At 37.3% G+C, this 24274-nt stretch overlaps 1 non-coding gene across 1 annotated transcript; it reads left to right on the top strand.

Moving 5' to 3' along the window:
- The first annotated feature begins 6940 nt into the window (after nucleotides 1-6940).
- Nucleotides 6941-7047, top strand: LOC116635946. The gene has a single exon (XR_004300243.1). It is a non-coding gene; the product is annotated as a U6 spliceosomal RNA (small nuclear RNA).
- Nucleotides 7048-24274: the final 17227 nt, after the last annotated feature.

Raw genomic sequence — 24274 nt, 5'->3', positions numbered from 1 at the left:
TCCATTACCTTCCACTATAAACTATTATCTCTCCTTGGATCCTACCAGTTTATAACTGGCCTTGAATTTATTTCAAATAAAATTTCTAAGACATTGAAGTTTTTCCCTCTCTCTTTTTTGAAAATCATTTTTATTAAGTTTTTAATTTTAATTCCAGTATATTTAACATACAGCGTTAACATTAGTTTCAGTTGTACAATACTCATTACCCAGTGCTCCTCATGATAAGTGTACTCTTTAATCCCCCTCATCTATTTCACCCATCCCCCCACCCACCTCCCCTCTGGCAACCATCAGTTTGTTCTCTATAGTTAAGAATCTGTTTCTTGGTTTGTTTCTCTCTCTCTCTCTCTTTTTCTTTTAACCTTTGCTCATTTGTTTTGTTTCTTAAATTCCACATATGAGTGACATCATATGATATTTGTCTTTCTCTGACTGACTTATTTGGCTTAGCATTATGCTCTCTAGCTCCATCCATGTCCTTGCAACCAGCAAGATGTCTTTCTTTTTTATGGCTGAATATTTTTATGAAAAATATTTTTTATGGCTGAATAATATTCCATTTCATACATACACCATACATCTTCTTTATCCATTCATCTATCAATGGACACTTGGGCTGTTTCCATAATTTGGCAGTTATAAACAATGCTGCAATAAACATTGGGGTGCATGTGTCTCTTTGTTTATTGGGGTGCATGTATCCCTTTGAATTGGTGTTTTTGTATTCTTTGGGTAAATACCCAGTAATGCAATTACTGGATCATAGGGTACTTCTTTTTAACTTTTTGAGGAACCTCCATACTGTTTCCTTCAGTGGCTGTACCAGTTTGCATTCCCAGTAATAGTACATGAAAGTTCCTTTTTCTCCACATCCTCACCAACACTTGTTGTTTCTAGTGTTTTTGATTTTAGCCATTCTGACAAGTGTGAGGTGATATCTCATGGTGATTTTGATTTGCCTTCCCCTGATGATGAATGATGTTGACCATGTTTTCATGTGTCTATTGGCCATCTGGATGTTTTCTTTGGGAAAATGTCTGTTCATGTCTTCTGCCCATTCTTTACTTGCATTATTTGTTTTTTTGGTGTTGAGTTGTATAAGTTATTTATATATTTTAGATATGAGCCCTATATCAGATGATATGTCATTTGCAAATATCTTCTCCCATTCCATAGGTTGTCTTTTAGTTTTGTTGATTGTTTCCTTCACTGTGAAGAAGGTTTTTATTTTGATGTGGCCCCAATACTTTATTTTTACTTTTGTTTTCCTTGCCTTAGGAGACCTATCTAGAAAAATGCTGTAATAGCTGATGTCAGAGAAATACTGCCTGTGCCCTTTTCTAGGATTTTTATGGTTTTAAGTCTCACATTTAAGTCCTTAATCCATTTTGAGTTTGTTTTTGTGTGGTGTAAGAATGTGGTCCAGTTTCATTCTTTCACATGTAGCTGTCCAGTGTTCCCAACACCATTTGTTGAAGAAATTGTCTTTTTCCCATCACATAGTCTTGCTTCCTTTTCAAAGATTAATTGACCATATAATTGTGGGTTTACTTCTGGGTTTTCTATTCTGGTCCATTGATCTATGTAACTATTTTTATTCCAGTACCATACTATTTTGATTTCTGCCACTTTGTAATGTAACTTGAAGTCTGGAATTTGATAATTCCAATTTTGTTTTTCTTTTTCAAGATAGCTTTGGCCATTTCAGGTCTTTTGTGGTTCCATAAAAATGTAAGGATTGTTTGTTCTAGCTCTGTGAAAAATGCTGTTGGTATTTTGATAGGGATTGCATTAAATCTGTAGATTGCTTTGGGTAGTATAGACATTTTAACAATATTTTTTCTTCCAATCCATGAGGAGGGAATGTCTTTCTGTGTCATCTTAAATTTCTTTCATCAGTGTTTTACAATTTTCAGAGTACAGGTCTTTCACCTCTTTGGCTAAGTTTATTCCTAGGTATTTTATTATTTCTGGTATAATTATAAATGGAATTTCTTTAAAAATTCTCTTTCTGCTGCTTCATTATTAGTAAATAGCAATGCAACAGATTTCTATACATTAATTTTGTATTCTGCAACTTTACTGAATTCATTTATCAGTTCTAATAGTTTTTTGGTGGTCTCTTTAGGGTTTTCTATATACAGTATCATGTGATCTGCAAATTACTGCTTCCTTACCAACTTGGATGCCTTTTATTACTTTTTGTTGTCTGATTGTTGTGGCTAAGACTTCCAGTATTATGTTGAATAAAAGTGGTGAGAGTGGACATCCTTGTCTCCTTCCTGACCTTAGAGAAAAAACTCTCAGTTTTTTCCGCATTGAGTATGTTGTTAACTGTGGGTCTTTCATATAAGGCCTTTATTATGTTGAGGCATGTTCTTCTAAACCCACTTTGTGGAGGGTTTGTTTTTTGTTTTTTTGTTTTTTAATCATGAATGGATGCTGTACTTTGTCAAATGCTTTTTCTGCATCCATTGAAATGATCTCACTCTTTTTAGTGTTTATAGAGGTAGATTTGGATGAGATAAGGGGAAGGAGACAATCAAGGGAAACGAAACAGCCTGAGTAAAGACAGTATATTCATGTCTGAGGGAAGCCAGGGTGGGAGCAGCCAGACTGGAATGGGTGACTTCTCCTAGCGAGGGGATAGTGGAAGGTTAAGGAGGAATATTTTTGTGGGGTAATCTTATATAGTATTGGACATGCTGGGTTATAGAGTGGTGGGGTGGGGGCCCAAGAGGAGATATGGAGGAAGAGGTGACATAGCTCATAGGTGGGTCATTATGAGGAAGAATGGAGGGAGCTGTGTTGCTGCTGAGTGCAACATTAGGAAGCAGTCCACAAAACCACCCTCACTTCTGATAGAAAGTGCAAGTTTGGGTGTATAACTGACCACCCTCCATTTCAATAATTTGCTAAAAGGACTCATAGAACTCACTGAAAGCATAATCATTATACTCATCATCAAGGTTTATTACAATGCACTAGGACGGATTAAACCAAGGGAAGAGATGCATCAGGCAGAGTCCTGGAGAGTTCTAAACTTAGAGCTTCTTATTGTTCTCTCTTGCTGGAGTGTGGACAGCATTAACTCTTTCAGTAAAAATGTGAAACAATACGCACAAAATATTGCCAATCAGGATAACTCACCTAAGCCTTGATTTGCAGAGTTTTTATTGGGGTTCAGTTACATAGACCTGATTGGTCATCTGCATTGCTGACCTCCATATCCAGCCCCTCTGGAGGTCTCCTTGATGACACAGGACCTAAAGTCCCCACCCTGCATCACATTGATAGGCTGTTGGTGTGGCCCAAAGTTCTCAGACACTCTTAATCAGAGATGACATTTCAAGGGTTTAGAGATCACCTCTCAGAGGGACTAAGGGTAAAAACCTGACCTCTTTTTGGGTAAGGTTAATTCTTTACTACACACTGAGTTGACACAGTTTGCCTTTTAAAAAATTCTTCCTTCCATTTCTGTCTTTTCTTTCTGTGCCAAAATCTTATAAGCTGCAAAACAATCTATGTCCCCAACACCCTCTTCTTAGCCACTGTCAATTCAGGCTAACATAGTGACTGGGCTCTAAAAAATGAGAACAGGGTCAGTGTCATGTCTTCATCCTCAGCATCATGTCTTCATCCTCAGCTTAACAAATGCCACAGAAGTCTCTGGGCAAATCTCATGGTGCCAGACCCCTGGAGAATGTTATTTGCAAGGATAGCTTCTCACTTGGAAAATTACAACAAATACAAGTCATCTCAGAGGCCGAGGACTAAAAGTCTGATTTCCATGGTGACATAGGGACTGCACTTCTCCACTAGAGACAGAGCATGTTGAAGACTTATTCTGGGCCACATAGTTTCAAACAATGCAGTTTCTTACAAAGATTAAATTACCCTAAAGAAAGTGACTATGTGATTTAGGTAAAGCTGCCTCAAAGCCTTAGAACAGTTCCCTTTAAAGCCCTCTCAGGTGGCTTTTTGTTTTACTTGAGATTCCTTTCCTTGCCAACCTGTTTCCTTCAGTGCTAACTTAGCCAAAGAAGCCTTCTCAGATAATGAGAAGAGGTTTTATTCCTGGAGATTTTTGCCATCTTGAGTCATAGCTCACATTAATCATCTTTAGAGATTTTTATAAGAGTTGCCTATCTTAAAATTTTAAAAAATTCTTTGGAAAAAGCAGATTGGGCCCAACTTTGGGCTTATGCCTACAAAGTGAGTTCTGTGGTAAAGGGCTTTATTTGAAAATAAAATATTTTCCACAAGCACTTCTCTAACTAAATCATATCACACAAAAATAAAAGGGCTTGAATTCACAAAAACAATCATTATTTGCTAAGGGAAACCTTTTCAAATGTGCCCACACCTACCCACATCTGCTTTTTGATCTTGAGGCCAAAAACTCTCTTGAATTAAGTGTTTTGCTTCTAGTGCACTTATCTCAGAATTGTGAAATGAAATAAATAGGGAAAGTAAACAGCATTATTTTAAAATAATGCAATTTGTATCTAATGTGGTCATGTGTGGTACTCTTATTATGTTGAACTATAATTTGAAATACTTCATATCCTATATTTTAAAAACTAACCTAGTGTTTTCTCCTACATCTTCAAAAGTGACTATTATATTTTCATATTGTCATTAACATTGATTATGCTACCATACTAGTGTTCTGCTTTATATATTTTAATTAAATGTTTTTTGTATTTTGTACTTGTATCCTGAGGCAATTTTAACATGAAGGGGACAATTTTATAAATGGGAAAAAAAACATATCAAATGAATAGTGTGTTTCCTGCTGCATAGAATATTTAAAAGCCAGAATTCCCCGCTTCAAAATGTTTCCAGGCAAAGTAAAATTATAAGGAAAATTAGATGCTCTTAAAGATGAGTCTGGTTTTTCTGAAGAGAAGATATGAAGGTTTATTACATGGTCACTTATAATTATTAAATAATTGAAGATAATGCAGTGTCTAAAAATAGGGGGCTGTTTGCATGATTATGGAACATAAACAGTGTATAATCTCTAAAAGTTAGGTCATAAAATGACATAGAAAAATGTTTCCTATATGTTAAGTGAAAAAAATCAATTATAATCTATATACACAGAATAGTCCTTATTTGATTAAGAAAAAAATATGTAGAATATGAATAAATAATATATGTAAATATGCATAGAAAACACTGAAAGGCTATTTAGACCAGATTAGTAGTGGTTCTCTCTGCATGAATTAGACATGTTTTGAAAGATCATAAATCATTAAATCATAGAGCTGAAGTGCCTTTGAGATCATTTAATTCAGTCACGCATTAATTCACTAGATAATTAATTCCTTAGCTATTTAAAGACTGTTCCCCTTCTTTCTCATTTCTCTTTTCTTCAGTATAATATCCCTAGTTTTTCCAACTTTTCTTTGTGATTTCCTGATTCCTCCCTGTCTTGAGTTGTTGGCATCCCTCTTAAGATGGGTCATCTAGAGTACACCCATGTCCCCAGTGTGATCAGGCCAGCCAGCATCCAATGGACTTGTTTGCTCCTTCAATATCTATCCAGTCAAGGCCATAGTTTGTACCAACATGAAGTGAACTAGAACTTTTTCAGAGAATTTCTACATGAGCAACTATTAAAGGCATCTTCCCCAATTTGAATTCATTGTATTAATTCTTTGAATCCAAAGCAGGATCTCTACAGCTATAACAATCTCTGATTCAGCTTCCAGACTTTCTATTAATACTTATTAAGCCATATCTCATTTGTTTTACTCTATATCCCAGTCTATCAAGCTCATTTTGAATCTTGAATCTGTCCAGCAACGTATTACCTATATTCAGTTTTTTTTTTTTCCAGTTTTTCCTTCCCATATTGATAAGTAAGCCTTCTCTATCTTTACTCATCTCCGAAAACCATCTTTGAGAGTAAGGACTAGAAATCGTCTTACCGTCTCCAGTGTCCCATATCTGCTTTTTCACAGAGGACTTTATGGTATGGCATTTCATTGGTCACCCCCTCCCACTCATTTATCCCAACTCAGGTAAGCAGGACAAGCATCCTACCTACAGGCATAGTCAGTGGCTGAGGAGGATTCAAATGCATTTTCTACATCAGAGTTTTAGTGCATTTCCCACCATCAGGCTCAGTAAAAAGAATACAAAGGTAAAGAGTGGAAGCAAAAACTAAAGAGGGGGTCTTCCTGGAAGGAAGAAAATGTAGTAAAAGAATGAAGTAGCTAGTATCAATTAGTGTTTACGTATCACTGACAAGCTGAGAGTCTATAAATAGAGTAAGGGGTTGGATCTCTTCTGTTTATCCCTATAAATGCCACCCATATCTGGCTCGTTTATTTTAAATGTGGCTTCCAGAAAAATTATGGATAGAGGAGCCAAGCTCCTGGGAGAATTGGTCAGCTGTCAATTTCAGAGACTTTAGTCTTTATTATTATAACATATTGTCCTCCCTGGACTTTAGATTCCATACCTACAAGGTGAGGAAATTTAACTCAACTTGATGATGCTCAAGTCTTCCTCCGTTCAATATTTTTGATACGAAGATAGATTGATGCACCATCAAGAGGCAGTTTACAATTTTTCCTTGTGATACTGTTCAAGATAATCTGTGAAATACAGATTTGGTATTTCAAGAGCCTCTCTCTTCCTTGGTAATTTTTTTTCATTTATCTCAAACTGACTCCCTGCTTTTTTTCTACAATCCCACAGTCCTCAGGCACTGCTATACCCCCACTCAACATGCTCTCTGCCTCTGCATGTTCCCTGCTTTCCTGGGAAAATTGCTACAACCCAACCATAGGGCAAGGGGATCTGGAAGCCTCTCTACCTAGACTCACATGCTACTCAACTGTGAATTCTACTTACTGCCAAGTGACACATCCAATCACTTAATTTCTTATAGCCTCAGTTTATCATATAAAAGATGATGATGGTGCTCCCTTTGGCAGCACACATACTAAAGTTGGAACAATACAGAGCAGATTAGCATGGCCCCTGTGCAAGGATGACACGCAAATTTGTGAAGCGTTCCATATTTTTATAACCATTATAAATAAACCTGTTAAATTTTTCTGGACAATGGCAGCATTTGGATTTTTTTAAAACAAGTAAATTTCTTATTGATGGCAACAAAATAAAATAAAAATAAAATGATGATAGTTCTCATAAAACTGTTGTGAGGATATGCTGAATCAAGAGTATAGAGTCATGGGGCGCCTGGGGGGCTCAGTCGTTAAGTGTCTGCCTTCAGCTCAGGTCATGATCCCAGGGTCCTGGGATCGAGCCCCACATCGGGCTCCCTGCTCAGCGGGAAGCCTGCTTCTCCCTCTCCCAGTCCCCCTGCTTGTGTTCCCTCTCTTGCTGTGTCTCTCTCTGTCGAATAAATAAATAAAATCTTTAAAAAAAAATAAAAATAAGAAAAGAGTATAGAGTCTTAAATGTATAGTCTAGCTCATAGAAAACACACAAATAGATGTTCAACCAAAAAAACATTTCACATTTCTCTACTTTATCATTTCTCTGTATCTTTACCCTCTGGTCTCAGAGGAAGAGGAGTCTGTATTCTTTTTCTTAGACTATCATAGCTCCTTTTGTATTTCTACTGGCCTAAAACAATAAAGAGGAATTATACATTCTTGTAGCTAAGTCCAGAGGGAGGATGACTTCAGCAGCTCAGCAGTGTCATGAGGAACTGAATTCTGTGCTCTCTTCTCTGCTCTTGCTGATATCAACTTCACTTTAAGGTTAGGGCTTCTTGGGATCACAAGATGACTGCAGCAGTTCCAGGGTCACATGCTTCATTTTAAAATATTCAAGCAGAGAATAAGAATTTGTTCTAAAACTTCATTCAGAAGAGCAGAGAAGCTTCATTTTCAAAAGTCTGGGGGGAAAAAAATCCCTCTCATATCTCACTGGTCTAAATTGGATGAAATGCCTTCCCTAAACCCATAACTAATGTCAGTTGATAAGTTCATGTTATTTTAAGTTTGAACCCCATACTCTGTTTCTAGAAATAGGGTGGAGTTGAATTTTTCTCCAATGCACATAGAATTTGGAGTACCCAGGCAGCGTTGTCCAATTGCATGATTCATATGGATTTCTATTCTGGAACTGTGTTCTGGGCCTTTCACATAAAATACAATAGGAATAGAGTTTCCTGGAGTTAGTCATCTTGTGGGCTTACACTTGGAAAGAGATAGTTGAAATTAAGGGTAGTTACTGCAAGAAAGGGTACTAGATATTGGTTAGATCATCATAAAGTCTACTTCACCATGTGCTTTTGAGGCCATCTCTTCCTCCTTCCTTTGGAACTTTTCTGTTACTTTATCCTTTTTGTTTGAATTAGCAACAGTTCCCTTTTTATTGGGTCACTTACTTATGCTCATTTTTCTTTATCCAAAATAATAAACAAAAATTTAAATTTAAATTTAAAATTAGAGCTTCCCCAAATCTACTTCTCTGACAAGCTATCTTAGCTTCCCTACCAGTTATTGAAAACACAGTCTATCTTCATTGCCTCAACTTGGTCATCTTGCTTCTGCCTTAACCACACTACCGAATCTACTCTCTGAGTCATTTCCCTGTAAGTGAATCCAAATGTCATTGATGGGCTCCAGCTTCTCTGATCACCACATCCTTCCTCCTTGAACTTTTTCCTCCTTTTCATCAATTTATTTGATCAAAATTTATCATGCACCTGCCATGTGCCACACACTGGGATAAATGCTGAGAATACAAACATTAAAGGAATTTAGTCCTTCCCCCCAAGGAGGCTGATAAAGGCTATTGGGAAGACAGTGAAACAACAGCTGAAAGCCATAGTGGAGGCATGTGAGAGGAGTAGAGAAATAAGCATCTAAATCTAGGAGTTAGTGGAGCTTCAGAAAGAGATAATTCTTGGACTGTTTTTAGGAAAAAGTAAGGAGTTTGTCAATTGGAAAATGTCTAAGGCACCAGGAACAGCATGGTGCAATCAGGAACTACAGGTAGCTTGGTATGGTTGGCGGATGGTAGAGAATGTAGGGGAGGGGCAAGAGATGAAGTTGTTCAAGAAGGCAGAAGCCAGGTCAAGGGTTTTGACAATGTGACATGGATCATGGGTAGCCATAGAAAAATTGAGTCATTGTTAAATCGTTTCTGTGAAATGATGGAGGGTGGAATAGGCAGGCAGGTGCCCAGAAGCTGGTGGACTGGTAAGAAGGGTACTAAAGAATTTGGATAAAGATGTTGATGTTTCTGAACTACAATTATAATGGTTGGTGAAAAGAAGGTAGAATAAATTCAAAAGATAAAAATCTACAGCATTTAGCATGGAGTAGGAAGGCTGGAACAGTAAAGAATGGCAAAGCTAAATGGGAAGAAAAATTCAATTATGTCAAATATAGCAGAGGGGTTAGTCAAGAAAAGGACATTCTGTATTTCTGATTTTCTTATTTGTATGACCAATTCCACTGATGTTTGGGCTCTTAGCTCTGCCCCTCAGCAGAGGTGCTTCCCAGTGATATAGCCAGAGCAGACCTCCCCACATTTTCCCCTTCACAACACCATGTAATCTCATGGGCTTCAACAAATTGCAGATGTGTCATAAGCCCCACATCTACACATCTGAGTCTGACTTTCTTCTCAAATATGAATACCAATTTTCAGTTGCTTCCTCAGCATCTCTACTTGGATGTCCATGCATGTACCTCTAACTAAATTGAAATCATCATATTCTCTCCAAACTTATTACTTCTCTTTTTCCTAATCTGTTGATGCTGCTGCTATCCTTCTAGTAGGACAATTTGCTGTCACCTTTGTATCCTTATTAGTCTATTCACCAAGCAAATATTGAGCACCTAAAATATATCTTGGACTCTTCCATGCGGATACAGCGGATGACCTAAACAATGTTTTGCCCATATAGGCTTTATTTTAGTGAAGGATTACATACTGTATTATATCAGAAAAGTGTAATAATTTAAAGTAAAATAGGATAGAGAACTTAAGAGTGACAGAGTGTGTTCTACATTCAATCAGTTGGTAAGGCCTTTTACTTCACCTTTAATATCTCTGGCATTAATCCTTACCCCTCTGATTCCACACTGTCCAAATTCTGCCTTCCATGCCCCCTCATTAAGCAAATGGCAATAATGTCTCAGTTTAACCCAACTGAAAGAATATGTAGAGAGCTGTTACCACATGTTGGACACTAGACTTGATACAGATCCCAAAACAAAAATTGTGTAGTTCAGAAGGAGTGATGAAATAAACACGTAAGCCACTTAAATACAAAATACAAAACAAAATTGATAAATTCCATAAGGATATTATACCTAACTAGCCATGGAAATTCACAGGATGGTAGATCCCTTCTGAAGAGGACTCAGTTGAGTTAGTGGTATTCAAAATGCCACTTAAAGGAGGGGCTGGGCATTTATTAGGTTTGGAGAGGACAGTTGGGGAGGAAGATGCATTCCAAGTGGAAGACTCTGGATGAGTAAAGGGGAGAAGATGCGGAAGCACAGATGTCCAGATAATAGTGGGTGGTGCCATTTGCTGGGAGCTTAGGTTACTGGTAGAGGAGGTTGAGGTTAGAAAGATAAACTGGGACCATTCTCTGAAGAGTCTTAAAGGCTGGTCTGATCATTTATACTTAATTCATTAAATGATGAAAATCCATCATCTTTTTTCTCTTATCTTTGTACATACATGGCTTCTTCATTTGTTAGTTTATAAAATACCTGTGGGACTACTATCAGCTACTATCCTAGAATATTGGTAATTTAGTAAGAAGTTATTATACAAGGCACATGTGTTGAAATAGTATTTTATGATATGAAAGCTAAGCAAATCCTGGTAGATGGTGGTATGAATGTATTTATATATGAAAAATTACGTTCCTGAGCTTTGAAATATTTCAGGTTTCCCATTATTTTGAAATTAGATAAAAACTGCAGTGAGCCAGCTTATAAATTGCTACTTCTGTTAACTTTAGAGAATGAAAAAAGAAAGTTCTCTCCTAGGGACTTTATCAAAATTCTTTGAATTGGCAGAGTCTATGAAACATAAGAAACATGAAGAAGAAATTTTAGTAGAATATCTCCAGACCTTAATGGATGTCTGAATGAAAGTACATGGTTTCTTCCAAAAATATGTAAATAATTATCTATTTCTAGAATGGGACATTAATTTCCAAAGAGGTGCTAATTTGTCTTTCTAAACAAAAGACTAAATTGTTTAATTTACAAATGGAAATTCCCACTTAAAGAATTTTCAAAAGCAAATGAACCAGCTGAAGTTTCCAAATATGGAACTACATGTGTCGTACTGATGTCTTGTCCTAACAACCAGCATTCTGGTTTAGCTTCTGAATTATTCTATAATATATTTTAAAAATAGATTCAATAATGAGTATGGTCCTAATATTCTAGATGAGTAGATTTGAAACCCAATATGATTTCAAAATTGGCCAACTTTACCAAGGAAACATGAGGAAAGGTTTCCATGGTTTCAGAGAATCAATAGTGCCCTCTAAAGGAAGTCCATGGGAGGTACATTCAATATCAAGGTTTAATTCAGCATGCGTTTTGCCAAAGTGTTACTTAATTGTAACTCACCAAATGGATTCAAGATTATAAAAAGAGTGAAAGCTGGCCCTCCTCATAAGTATTAGTTATGATAATAGGTAGCTTCCCACATAAATTTTCGACTGGTAGAGCAAACATCATCCTTGAGCCCCAGTTGCTTCTGCTTGCTATGAACTATTGTCACCATCCTTGAAAGTTTCTTGAAAGGCAATGGTTTCTGAATTGAGGGTTGGACATCCTGGATTCTGAGATGGGAAATTCAGAAAGGGATCCAGGTAGCTGTCTTGGGAAAATGTGCTACACTGAGGAGAAAATGTGTAGAATTGAGTGCTGAGGAGGCCTCGTCAGCTCTTTGCCCAGGGCCAACTGTGAAAGCCTGTATATTGGCAAGACAGCTGCATCAGCTGATTTAGAAGAGGAAGGCAGTGTAGTTCGGCTGAAACACATGAAAGTTACAAGAAAAGGATGATACGGAACACTTGTGGATTTTTGTCAATCTGATTTTGTGGTTTATTCTCACATTTTCTTTTCTCTATCCATTGTACATGTTATACAGAGAATTATTCACAAATTGCTTGATAATGTTACAAGAAATACTGAGTAGTAGTATTATTGTATTATTATTACTATTATTAGGAGCAGGGTGAATTTTAAAGATTAATATCTGCCTTAGAGACACAAAAAGTAAGTACAGATGAATGTTAATCCCAGATATAAGGTAACGCAGTAGAGTTATTGTCATAATGAGATAGTTGAGAATGAAGTTTAAAATATTTTATTCTGTTACCAAAGCTATACATATAGAGCACCATGTGTGTTTTTAAGACTCTTCCTTCAGAGTCAGGTCCAGCTCTGTCGGGCAACAAAGATCACAGGTCAGGTTAGCACTTAGCACATACACCTATGGCGTGCATGTCAGCTTACTCTGTATATTTAGAGACAGTTCTTCACCTGAGCCTCCCATCAATCTTGTGAGGTCAGCGGGGCAATTATTATAATAGAGCAAGAAAAAAAAAACTTCATGGAACATGGATAGGATTATGTAGGAAAATTAATTTTCAAATATTTTTTTCTACTGATTGATTGGAATAGTAAAACACTTGAAGAGGTATTAGGTTATATATTAATGGAAATAAAAATCTGCTAGGATGGTACATCAACCATAGCAAAGCTGTTCCTCAGCTTTTGGGACAATCCAGGTTAACTGGCACATTTCAGCAGAGACAGCTGCGGTGAGTACAGCAAGGTGATAATACAGCACCATCTTAATTAGATGTGACACATTAGTCTGAAGAAATCTGAGAACTATGGCACATAGAGTCATTCTTAGCAGGTTCCTCAAACCACCACCAAAGCTAAAGGGGCATCATCAGAACAGCAGGTGTGCAGAAGCTGCTGGAAGCAGTTGGCTCAGTTACACCACTACATCGACTCGCAGGCCCCCTAGGATGCATTTTGAGCTTCACAGGCTAGAGTTAAAAGGGTTTAAATGTTTATTTAGATTTCCCTTCTGAATGGTTCTTGGAAAAAGATCCAGGAAAGTATAGATTCTTTTAAATCTCCAGGGCAGAAGGTTAACACAAAAAATCCCTCCTCCTCTGATTTATTCTGGTTAGCTAAGAAGCTATTCTAAAGTAGGTGCCAACGATGGACTTCTCAGCAGTTTATCAGCACCACAACATGGCCCAGTAACTGACTGGACATGAATCGTAGCATTCTTGTGTGTGACTGCCCTATCTCAGTGTGTAGTGAGAAATGTTCTGTGTTTCAGAATTCTCTTCTGGAACCAAGGCCCCTCTTCAGGGAAAATGGCTCTTGAAGAGTTTGCTGCTCATAGGAGCTTCTGGGTGTTTGAGTGAGAAAGTTTTTAGCCTGGGCAACCCAGATACAGCCTGGGTACAACTGAAGGTCAGAAGCATCTCCCTTCAGTGCCTTGGCCACTGAACAGAAATGGTGGTTTCTGTATTATGCACTAAACTCTGTCTGAGGCCAAAGCCTGTGGCCCTGGGGAGGGTGCTGTTGAGTTCCTAATGACCCCATAATCACAGAGTCTTCTCACTTTCACAAGCCAGCTCCATTTGTCCTGTTAATTATTATTATGTTGCTCTGTATGGTTGTTAGTACTTGGACATAGACACATTTAGCATGGACAGCAACCCCACAAAGTAGGCAGGACAAGTATTATTATCCCCATCTTGCTGCTGGGAGAAATTAAATGATTGGGCTTGACTGTACTCTGCTAGCTAACAACCCTTGGCTTCCTCCCTGTAAACCAGTGCTCTTTGCTTTATATCATTTATCCACTCTCCCTTTGGTCCTGTGCCATATGTCAACAAGGCAATCTGATAAAATAACTAACACCAGTAGGAGATCAGAAGTATTTCCTCTTGGTCTCTCTCCTCTAAGATCTTTCTGGAGATGGTATCTTAAAATGTTCACTGTCTTGATAAGGAAAGGACAGAATTTTCTCATGGCTTTTAGGGGTGATGAAAGCTGTGAGTAAATATGTATCTTTTGAAGTGTCTCATATAGGATGTTCAGGAGCACACCCATGGATCTTTTGGTTGTTCAAAAAAAACTGGTCAAGATAATAGGATTCTGCTTTGTGCTAGAAGGGTACTGGGTGACAGAGCTTTGGTACTATATCTGTTAGGTAAAGGAACTTGACCTGTACTCTCTGCCGGAACATAATAGTCATTCAACTGTAGAGTTATTTGGGATGTTTCTTTTACACAATGGGGCAATTATTCTTGCAAATTTCATGTTTCCCCTGGATTTGAGCATTGATTAGGTGACCAGAACAACAGGAACAGTTTTGGGGACAGGTTTAAAGTGCTATGAGATAGGACAAGGAAAGAAGAACTGGCAGGAGTCAGTGGGATTGTTTACCTAAGTGAGCGTTGGTCCAGCATATTCATGGCCAGCAGGATTGCTTACTGGTCTTCCAATAAAGAGAAAGAAAATAAAGTCCTGAGGACTATTTCTGAAGTCTTACCTATTACAGTGTCCATCACTGGAGGCGTTTGATCTCCATCAGACTAGTCCAGCCAGGAGTCCAAGATTCCACCAATCAGGAAGCCATGATTTTTCTGGGCTCCAAACTAGAAAGCTAAAAGTGACATTCCCCATAGCTGTTCATACTCAGGGTTCTGGATGCAATGGGGTGAAGGCTTTCTTGCTTTAACTTGGGGCATTTTTTCTACTGGCAACCAAGACTGTGGAGTATAGAGTCTCTAGCCTCTGCAGGGACAGCGGGAACCAGAGTCCGGGCTCCAGTCCTGGCAGTTGCGGGGATGGTAGCTTTCTGCTCCTGGCTTTTAATTCTCTGAACTGGAGCTGCGTTTAGGCATCCTTGAAGTTAGGTGGCCTCCTGATTACCGCAGAGGAAGTGGTGCCCTGGGTGGGCCAGTCAGGAGTGTTCTGGGAGTCAGTTGCAGAACCCCCATCTAGAGCCTGCTCCTTCAGTTCTCATTTCATAAGCACCTTGTTCCTGCTTGGAATTCTCTCTCTCCCTCTGCCCCTGCCCCGCTTGCCCTTGCTCGCAAAAGTGACAATTTTACCTGACATATTCTCTGACTGTAAAAATAGAACTGGAAATTAACAATACAAAGCAACAATAAAATTTAAAATGGGTTAAAAATATTAAATAATTCTAACTTTCTAGTCAAAGAGAAAAAAATCAGTTTCAGAAAGTTAAATTATATTTCCACACAGGTTTCACCCTATTTTGTGTATATGGCAGTGTATTTCAAAGGTGAGGCATACTGAGCACTCATGGATTCTCAACCAGGAAGTAGGGGACGTTAAGGCCCTCAACCAATGGAGATGGGAATCGATGGAGAAATACTTCTTCCTTTGTCCCTTAAGGAGACAATGCTAAAACACATTTAGTATAGTCCTCATAATATCCTTATGGGATCAAAGACCACTCTCCCATTAACATTCATCAACCCAATAATGTACCTAAGAATTGGACTTCCCTCCTTTCCGTGTTTCAGTCTCCCTGGTCTCTCACTCCCACTTCCTGGTATCACTTCTCAAATAAACTCCTTGTACATAAGCTCTTATCTCAGGCTCACCTTTCCCTCTTGCAGAACACAAGGTAAGTCAAGCATGGTCTGGAAAGCTCACCTTGGGATGGTGTCTGGAACCAAATTCACCAATCAGATGACAATGAGAACCCCACTGTGGTGGAATGAACTTCAGGTAACTGAGAGATGATTAGAAACATCACCACAAAAGGATGCCTATGAGTGCTGAATACATTTAACTACAGAATTAAGAATAAAGCAAATACATAATAGGGTATCAGAATAGAATAAAAATGTTTTATGTCCTGATATGAGAATTATAAAACCAATAAAACTTGGGAAGAAAAAGGAGAAAGAAATAGGAGCTATGGTAAGTATATTAATTGCTTCATCTGTAATAGAGTTAAAAGATATCATTTAAAGCTGACAATCCAAGAAAGAGAAATATAATGATATTTAACAATATAAAGAGTAAGAAGCAATATTATCAACTAAAATGTGTTGTTGGAGAAGAGGGGTCAGAGGAAAGAAATGTGCTAATTTTTAACACTGTGGGATAGGGAATTAATAGATACTGTCCAAAGTAGTAGAGGACTAAAGGTATTAGGTAGTAGAAAAAACAAAATCTTAAACCTTTCTAAATATCAGAAAAAATACACATAGGCATATGCATGTGCAAAGAAAACTAACCACTTAGTCAAAGACATTTTAAAAACTGCTAGAATAGGGTACATAAAATAATACAGTGGAACAAAGATCAAGCTTATCAGAATATCAAGAAAATAAATGTATATATTGAAATGAAGATTTCCAGACTGGATCACAAAATAAAACCCAATTTTATGCTTTATACGAGAGACATATCTAAAACAAAAAGACCCAGAAGTTTTTAAAATAAATACCAGGCAAACACCTGCCAAAATAAAAATGGGTTTAGGATCTAAATATCAAAAAAAGGTAGAAGTCAGACCAAAAAGCAAGAAATGATGCATAAAAATAATAATTATGAATCTTTCACTTACCAAATAATACTTCTGCAAATTTTATAAAGCAAAAATTACACAACCTGCAAGGAAAAATAGAAACATATTCTACTAATACAATTCACCACATTATTAGACCTAAAAAGACAATTATATAATCTTATTGCCACCAAAACATTTGGAAAACAATTGAATAACCACTCTTGATTATACTTAAGTAAAATTGGAAAAGATGATTATTTACTTAATATGATAAATCTATCTCAGCCCAAAGTCAGCATCATGCTTAAAAGGGAAAACAAGAGAAGCATCCCCACCCAAAATTATATATAAAACAAATATGACCACTGTCACTACTATTATATATTATACTGTACTGGAAGAAAGAGCCAATGCAATCAAGCAAGAGAAAAAAGTAGAGACAGGAGAAATGGAAATGAACAGCTAAAACTATCCAATGGAAAACTGAGAAAAATAGCTTCACATATACAAACAATAATCAGAAAAAAAATATATGATGAAAATAAAGTTGGTATTTATGATAGCAACACAAAGCTTAAAAACCTAGGGATGAATTTAACAAGAAATGTGCAAGACTATACAGAAAAAACACTTTAGAACATTACTGAAGGATACAAAAGAACTGAACAAAGGGAGGGGTGCCTGGGGGGCTCAGTCGTTAAGCGGCGCCTTCGGCTCAGGTCATGATCCCAGGGTCCTGGGATCAAGCCCCCATCGGGCTCCCTGCTTGGCGGGGGGCCTGCTTCTCCCTCTCCCACTCCCCCTGCTTGTGTTCCCTCTCTCGTTGTGTCTCTTTCTGTCAAATAAATGAAATCTTTAAAACAAAACAAAACAAAACAAAAAAGCAAAGGGAAACACATTCTTAGATGTCAGACAAATATTATAAATGTATCAATTTATTTTAAAACACCAAAACTCGGGGTGCCTGGGTGGCTCAGTGGGTTAAGCATCTGCCTTCGGCTCAAGTCATGATCCCAGTGTGCTGGGATCAAATCCCGCATCAGGCTCCCTGCTCAGCACGGAGCGTGCTTCTCCTGCTCCCGCTGCTTGTGCTCACTTGCATGCCCCTCTCTCTCTGTCAAATAAATAAAATCTTAAAAAAAAAAAAACCAAAACTTTTTTAAAAAAACGACAAAATGATTCTAAAGTTTACAAGGCAAAAAACAATATCAAGAAAAACTCTGGAAAATGTGAGATGAGTAATGAAGTAAAAGGTCTAGTGCCACTAGATATGTTTATTTTATAGTTGCAAAAATTAAAACAGTGTAGTATTAGCCCATAAATAGTCAACCAAAGGAACATAATAGAAATTTCAGAAATAGGTCCAAGTGTATTCGTATGTATATAACACATAATTTCATATGTGATAAAGGTGGAATTTCGAATCAAAGTTTAAAGATGGACTTTTAACAAATAGTGTCAGGACAATTGGATAGCCATTTGGAAAAAAATAAGTTGAAACTATCTCACAGTATATACAAGTATAAATTCTACAGAAAATGGAACTAAAAGAATTGTTAGATTAAAATAAAGGAGGATTTTTTTATAACCCTATAGTAATTAAAAATAAACAACTGATAAAATAAATTTGCATAAAAATAAATTATGCATGGTGAAAAGAAAAACAAGCAAAACACACACACACACACATATACAATAAGCAAAATCAAGAGACAGTGACAAATTGGGGGGGAAGTGTTTCCAAGTCCTATAACAGATAAAGGGCTAATCTCTTCAATGTAGAAATAAATCCTAGAAATAGATTAATAACCTAACAGAAAAATGGGAAAAGAATATGAACAGGCAGTTCAGAAATGTAAAAGGCTCTTAAAACACAATCCCACACTTAGTAAGGGAAATCACAAATGAAAACTATATTGAGATATCTATCAGAAGGGCAAAACAGGCACTTGTATTGCTTATGTGTGTATAAGCTGGTTAAACCCATGGAGGATAATATTGTAGTATCTGTCAAAATAACAAATGGTATACCTTCTGGCCCATCAATTCAACTGCTGGAAATTTGTCCTACAGATATACTTAGATATATGTGAAATTGATGTACAAAGTCATTCAACAAAGCATTGTTTGTAATAGCAAAGATTGGAAGCAATCCAAATGTCCATCAATAGAGGACTGGTAAATTAATTTTGGATAACATGAGGCTATTTTTTTAAGTGAGGATACTTTCTATGTAATGATATGAAAAGATCATTGCATTAGTTTTTCAGGGCTGCTATAACAAATCACCACAAACTGGGTGGCTTTAAAACAACAAAAGTTTATTCTTCCACTGTTCTGGAGAAGGAAGTCTGAAATCAAGGTGTTGGCAGCACCACATTCCCTCTGAAGGCCCTAGAAATGATCTGTACTATGCTCTTCTCCTAGCTTCTGGTGGTTTCCAGCAATCCTTCCCATTCCTTAACTTGTAGCCTTCACTTCAGTATCTATCTCCATCTTCATGTGGTGTTCCCCTCTTGAATGGTGTTTGACTAAATAACTGGGTATTATAGGCAGCCAAGTTCACATGTAAAACTAACCATCATAATTGTCAAGATATATATTGAATGTAAAATAAATCAAGGTACAAAATAGTGTATAGCTTTCATTTACAAAAGAGGAAGAATAAAAATTCATATTGCTTGCGTTGGCATAATTTGGCATAATGTCTGGAAGGATTCACATGTATGCATGTGTAACTGGTTCGGGACAAGGAAAGGAACAAGAATTTATTAAATACCTTTTATTGTCATTTGGTATTTGAACCATGAAATGGTTCAATGCCTACTACCTAGGCAAAATGTTTAATTTTTTTTAAAAAGATGTAACAGTAAATTCTGGTGTGGGAAAAGGCAGATTATTAGAACAAGACAAAGTCCCAAAATAGACACACACACACTAAGATTGATTTTTCAAATAAGTGGTTGAATTAGAGGTCAATTTTGTGTTCTTTTGCTTATCTGTATTGTCTATTTCCTCAATGAGCTTATTTTTTCTTCTTTAAAATGTTTAAAAACTGATAGCCTCTCATTTTTTTTTTTAAAGATACATTTCTTACCTTGAAGGATTTGAAGGGGAGAAAGAATTGCAGGTATTTCTATTTCAGGTATCTCAGGTATATATTTCAGGTATTTTTGAAACTCAGGATTATAAGTGAGACATGATCTTTAGGGAAACTGACATGATCATCCTCTGCTATTTATTGATTTATTTCCATTTACACTTTTTTTTTTTTTTACACACTGAGTAACCCTGTGCAGACCCATGGCTACAAATTCCATACATATGTGACTGAGTCCTGAGTCGGTGTCTCTGTGTAGATCTTCCTTTTGTTGGCTCGACATGTTCTAATGGATGTCCCACAACAAACTCAATAGGCTTACAAAGGAACTACTCATCTCATCTCCTACCTCCCAAATCTGCTCTGTTCATAGAGAAGTCTGTATCACTGGCACCTCCTCAGCCTCTTCTTGTTCCCCACTCTCCCATATCTAATTGATAACCAAGCACTTACAAATTCCCTCTCCTGAATAACTCTACAATCCATCTATAGTGTATTTTCATTGACTCTTTCTTTCACTTCATTTTTTTTCCAGTTTTATTGAGATATAATTAACATACATCACTGTATAAATTAAGGAATATAGCATAACAGTTTAACTTAACATATTGTAAATTAATTACTGCAGTAAGTTTAGCGAGCATCCATTATCTCCTAAAGATACGTTAAGAAGAAGAAAAAAATGATTTTTCTCATAATAAGAACTCCAATGATTTACTCTCTTAATTTTCCTACATATCATACAGCAGTGTTAACTATAGTCATTATGTATATGTTTATGTATAAATCCAGTTTGTACTTTTTTACCAACTTTCTCAATTCCTCCACCCACCCCACCACTTTTTCTATGTTCTATAAGTTTTTTATTTTTTTAGGTTCCAGACATAAATGAGATCATACAGGATTTGTCTTTCTTTGTCTGACTTATTTCACTTAACATAATGACTTTAAGGTCCATTTTCACAAATGGCAAGATCTCCTCTTTTTTATGGCAGAATAATATTCCATTGTGTATATATATCACACTTTCTTTATCTGTCAATGAACACTTAGGTTGTTTCCATATCTTGGTTATTGTAAATGATGCTGCTATAAACATGGGGGTGCAGATATCACTTCAAGTTAGTGTTTTTCTTCCTAATATATTCCCAGAAGTGGAATTACTGAATCATATGATAGTTCTATTTTTAATTCTTTGAGTTTACAGAGTTTACATTTATTGCCTTAAATATATTATGTCCCTTTCTCTTCTCCTTCTGTAATGTGGATTTTGTTTCTTTTTATGTGTCCTACAATTCCCATAGGCACTCTTCATTTTTTTTTCATTCTTTTTTTCTTTTTACTGTGACTGGATAATTTCAAAAGTCCTATCTTCCAGGTCCCTGATTCTTTCTTCTTCATGGTTGAATCTGCCTTTGAAGCTCTGTATTGAATTCTTCAGTTCAGTTATTGTATTTTACAATGCTAGGAATTCTGGGGTTTTTAAAATGTTTTTTTATTTCTTTGTTGAGCTTCTCATATTATTTACACATTGTTTTCCTAATTTATGTTCAGTTTTCTGTGTGCTCTTGTAGTTCACTAAACTTCTTTAAGAGGATTATTCTGAATTCTTTGTCGCAGTCCATAGATCTCCATGTCATTATGATCAGTTATTAGAACTTTATGAGTGTCCTTTTGTGGTATTATATTTACCTGATGTTTCATGATCCTTGATTCCTATGCTGGTATCTGTGCATTTGGGTAAGTGGTCTGCTCTTCCAGACTTTATAGGTTCATTTTGGTAGAGACAGTTCTTCTACAGTTAGCTTGGCTTGGGTTTCTGCTGGTAATGTCCTTGGGCAGGTGGTGCCTGCTATTAGGGTCTGTTTGGGGGGGAGGCAACTGTTTGCACTCTGAGGTCAGGGGTGGTGGGACATGCCACTGACTGAGAACAGCTGCTAGGACGGCTGGCTTGATTCCCTGCCCAAGTGAGGTTGTAGGATGGGCTCTGCTATTGCCTAGACTCTCTAATCAGGCTTATTAGATAGTCAGGCCTGAGTATTATACTCAGTATTGGGCAGGGCACAAGACAGGACCCAGGGCCTGCACAGCTCATTGTTTGGGGACCCAAATAAAGCAAGAGTGTGCATCAATTATCCTAGTCTGGTGAAGCCACTGGTTTTGCCCTGCAGACAGGGAAAGTAACAGGCTGTGCTTTCTATTCAAGTGCTACTATAAGCACAGCTATTGGATGGGTTACATAGCTTCCAATGTGGTCTGTTAAGTTTCCCTGGTCAGGCGGGATGAGGGCTGTATCCACCTATTGTCAATAGGTGGAGCAGTGAATTATTTCCCTGTCCAGGTGCAGCAAGTGGGGTTATATAACACCTCCTTACCTGGGAGGACAAGGGAGGCCCACTCCAGCAACTCCTAAATTTTCCTGAAGAGGCTTTCTGGTAGGGAGAACTCAGAGCCAAATCCACAGCAGGTACGGCTATGACTCAGTACCTCTGCTGTTTGTGGGAAGACCAGGCTACAGGGCTGGCAAAAATCCTTGTTTGGTGACCCAAATCAGGCAGACTTGCACCCCACTGTGTTCCCTGGTCAGACTACCCCCTCCCCTGACTTGGTCTGCAGATAAGCAGAACTGCTAGTTGGGATTACTAGTTGGGCTGTGCTGGTAGGAGCTCTATCAAGATCTTGAGTGGTGGTTATTAGAAGCCCCTCAAAACAAAACAAAACAAAACAAAGGAAGCCCCTCAACACTTCTTCATCACAATTAGATTCTCAGTGGTTGAGCCCAGCAGATGACCCTGCAATCTCCATGGGGCAAAACGAGAGTAGGCTCTTCCACAAAATGATCCATAATGCTGGGGTTCCTGGATGTACTTACTGGGTTCTCTCTTTCCACTGGAAGAACTGTAGTCATGGTGCTATGGCAGCCTGGGGGAAGAGCAGCTGTTCCTCTTACCTTTCTAAAGCAGGTTTCTGGGGGTGGTGGGGGGAGGCGGTGCTTCAGCCTCACTCTTATGTTCTAGGATTGTCTCAATGGTGTTTTGTCCATGAGTAGTTGTTACTTGGTCTTACGAGAAGGAGCTTCAGGAGGAAGCGACCTTACCATTTGGTAACATCAATTTTCATTCTTTTTTTTTTTAAATTGAAGTATAGTTGACACAGGTTAGTTTCAGGTATACATCATGATTCAACAAGTTTATAGGCTATGCTATGCTCACCACCTGTCACCACACAAGACTGTTAAAATGTTATTGACTCTTTTCCCTATGCTGTACCTTCCATCCCTGTGCCTTATTTCATAACTGGAAACCTGTACTCCCACTCCCCCTCATCCATTTTGAAGATTACCCCACCCCCCTTCCCTCTGGCAACCACTAGTTTGTTCTCTGTTTTTATGTGTCTGTTTCTGCTTTTGCTTTGTTTGCTTGCTTTTTAGGTTCCACATATAAATGAAATCCTATGGTATTTGTCTTTCTCTGACATTTCACTTAGCATAAAATAGTCTAAGTCCATTCATGTTGTCACAAATGGCAGGATTTCATTCTTTTTTTATAGTTAATAGTCCATTATTTATTTGTTTACATATCACATCTTCTTTATCCATTTATCTATTAATGGACACTTGGGTTATTTCCACATCTTAGCTATTGTAAATGATGCTGCAATGAACATAGGGGTGCATATATCTTATCTAATTGTTTTTTGTTTACCCAGTGGTGGAATTACTGGATCATATGGCATTTCTATTTTAAAAATTTTGAGAAACCATCATACCGTTTTTCACAGTGGCTGCACCAATTTATATTCCCACCACAGTGCATGAGGGTCCTTTTTCTCAAGATTTTTGCCAACACTTGTTATTTCTGGTCTTTTTTATTTTACCATTCTAACAGGTGTGAGGTGATATCTCATTGTGTTTTTGATTTGCATTTCTCCAATGATTAATGATGAGCATCTTTTCATGTGTCTGTTGATTGTATGCATTCTTTGGAAAAAAAAGTTTTATCTGAATATTTGCTTTTTTTGGTGTTCAGTTGTGTAAGTTATTTATATATTTTGGGTATTAACTCCTTATCAAATATATCATTTGTAAATATCTTCTCCCATAGGTTGCTTTTTAGTTTTGTTGATAGTTTTCTTCACTATGCAAAAACTTTTCATTTTGGTGCAGTTCCAATAGTTTATTTTTGCTTTTGTTTCCCTTGCCTAAGGAGATATATCTAAAAAAATATTGCTGTGGCCAATGTCAAAGAAATTACTGCCTATGTTCTCTTTTAGGAGTTTTATGGTTTTAGGTCTCCAATCCTTGTGTGGTGTAAAAAGTCCAGTTTCATTCTCTTGTGTGTAACTGTCCAATTTTCTTAGCACCATTTATTAAAGAGACTGTCTTTTCCTCATTGTATATTCTTCCCCCCCTTTGTCATAGATTAATCAACTGTATACATGTGGGTTTATTTCTGGCTTTCTATTCTGTTGGTCTATGTCTCTATTTTTGTGCCAGTACCATACTATTTTGATTACTACAGCTTTATAATCTTGAAATCTAGAATTGTGGTACCTCCAGTTTTGTTCTTTTTTCTCAAGATTGCTTTGGCTGCTTGGAGTCTT

This window comes from Phoca vitulina, unplaced genomic scaffold, assembly GCF_004348235.1.
Source record: "Phoca vitulina isolate PV1807 unplaced genomic scaffold, GSC_HSeal_1.0 scaffold11, whole genome shotgun sequence".
NCBI lineage: Eukaryota > Metazoa > Chordata > Mammalia > Carnivora > Phocidae > Phoca > Phoca vitulina.
This window is presented reverse-complemented; position numbering and strand designations above follow the sequence as displayed.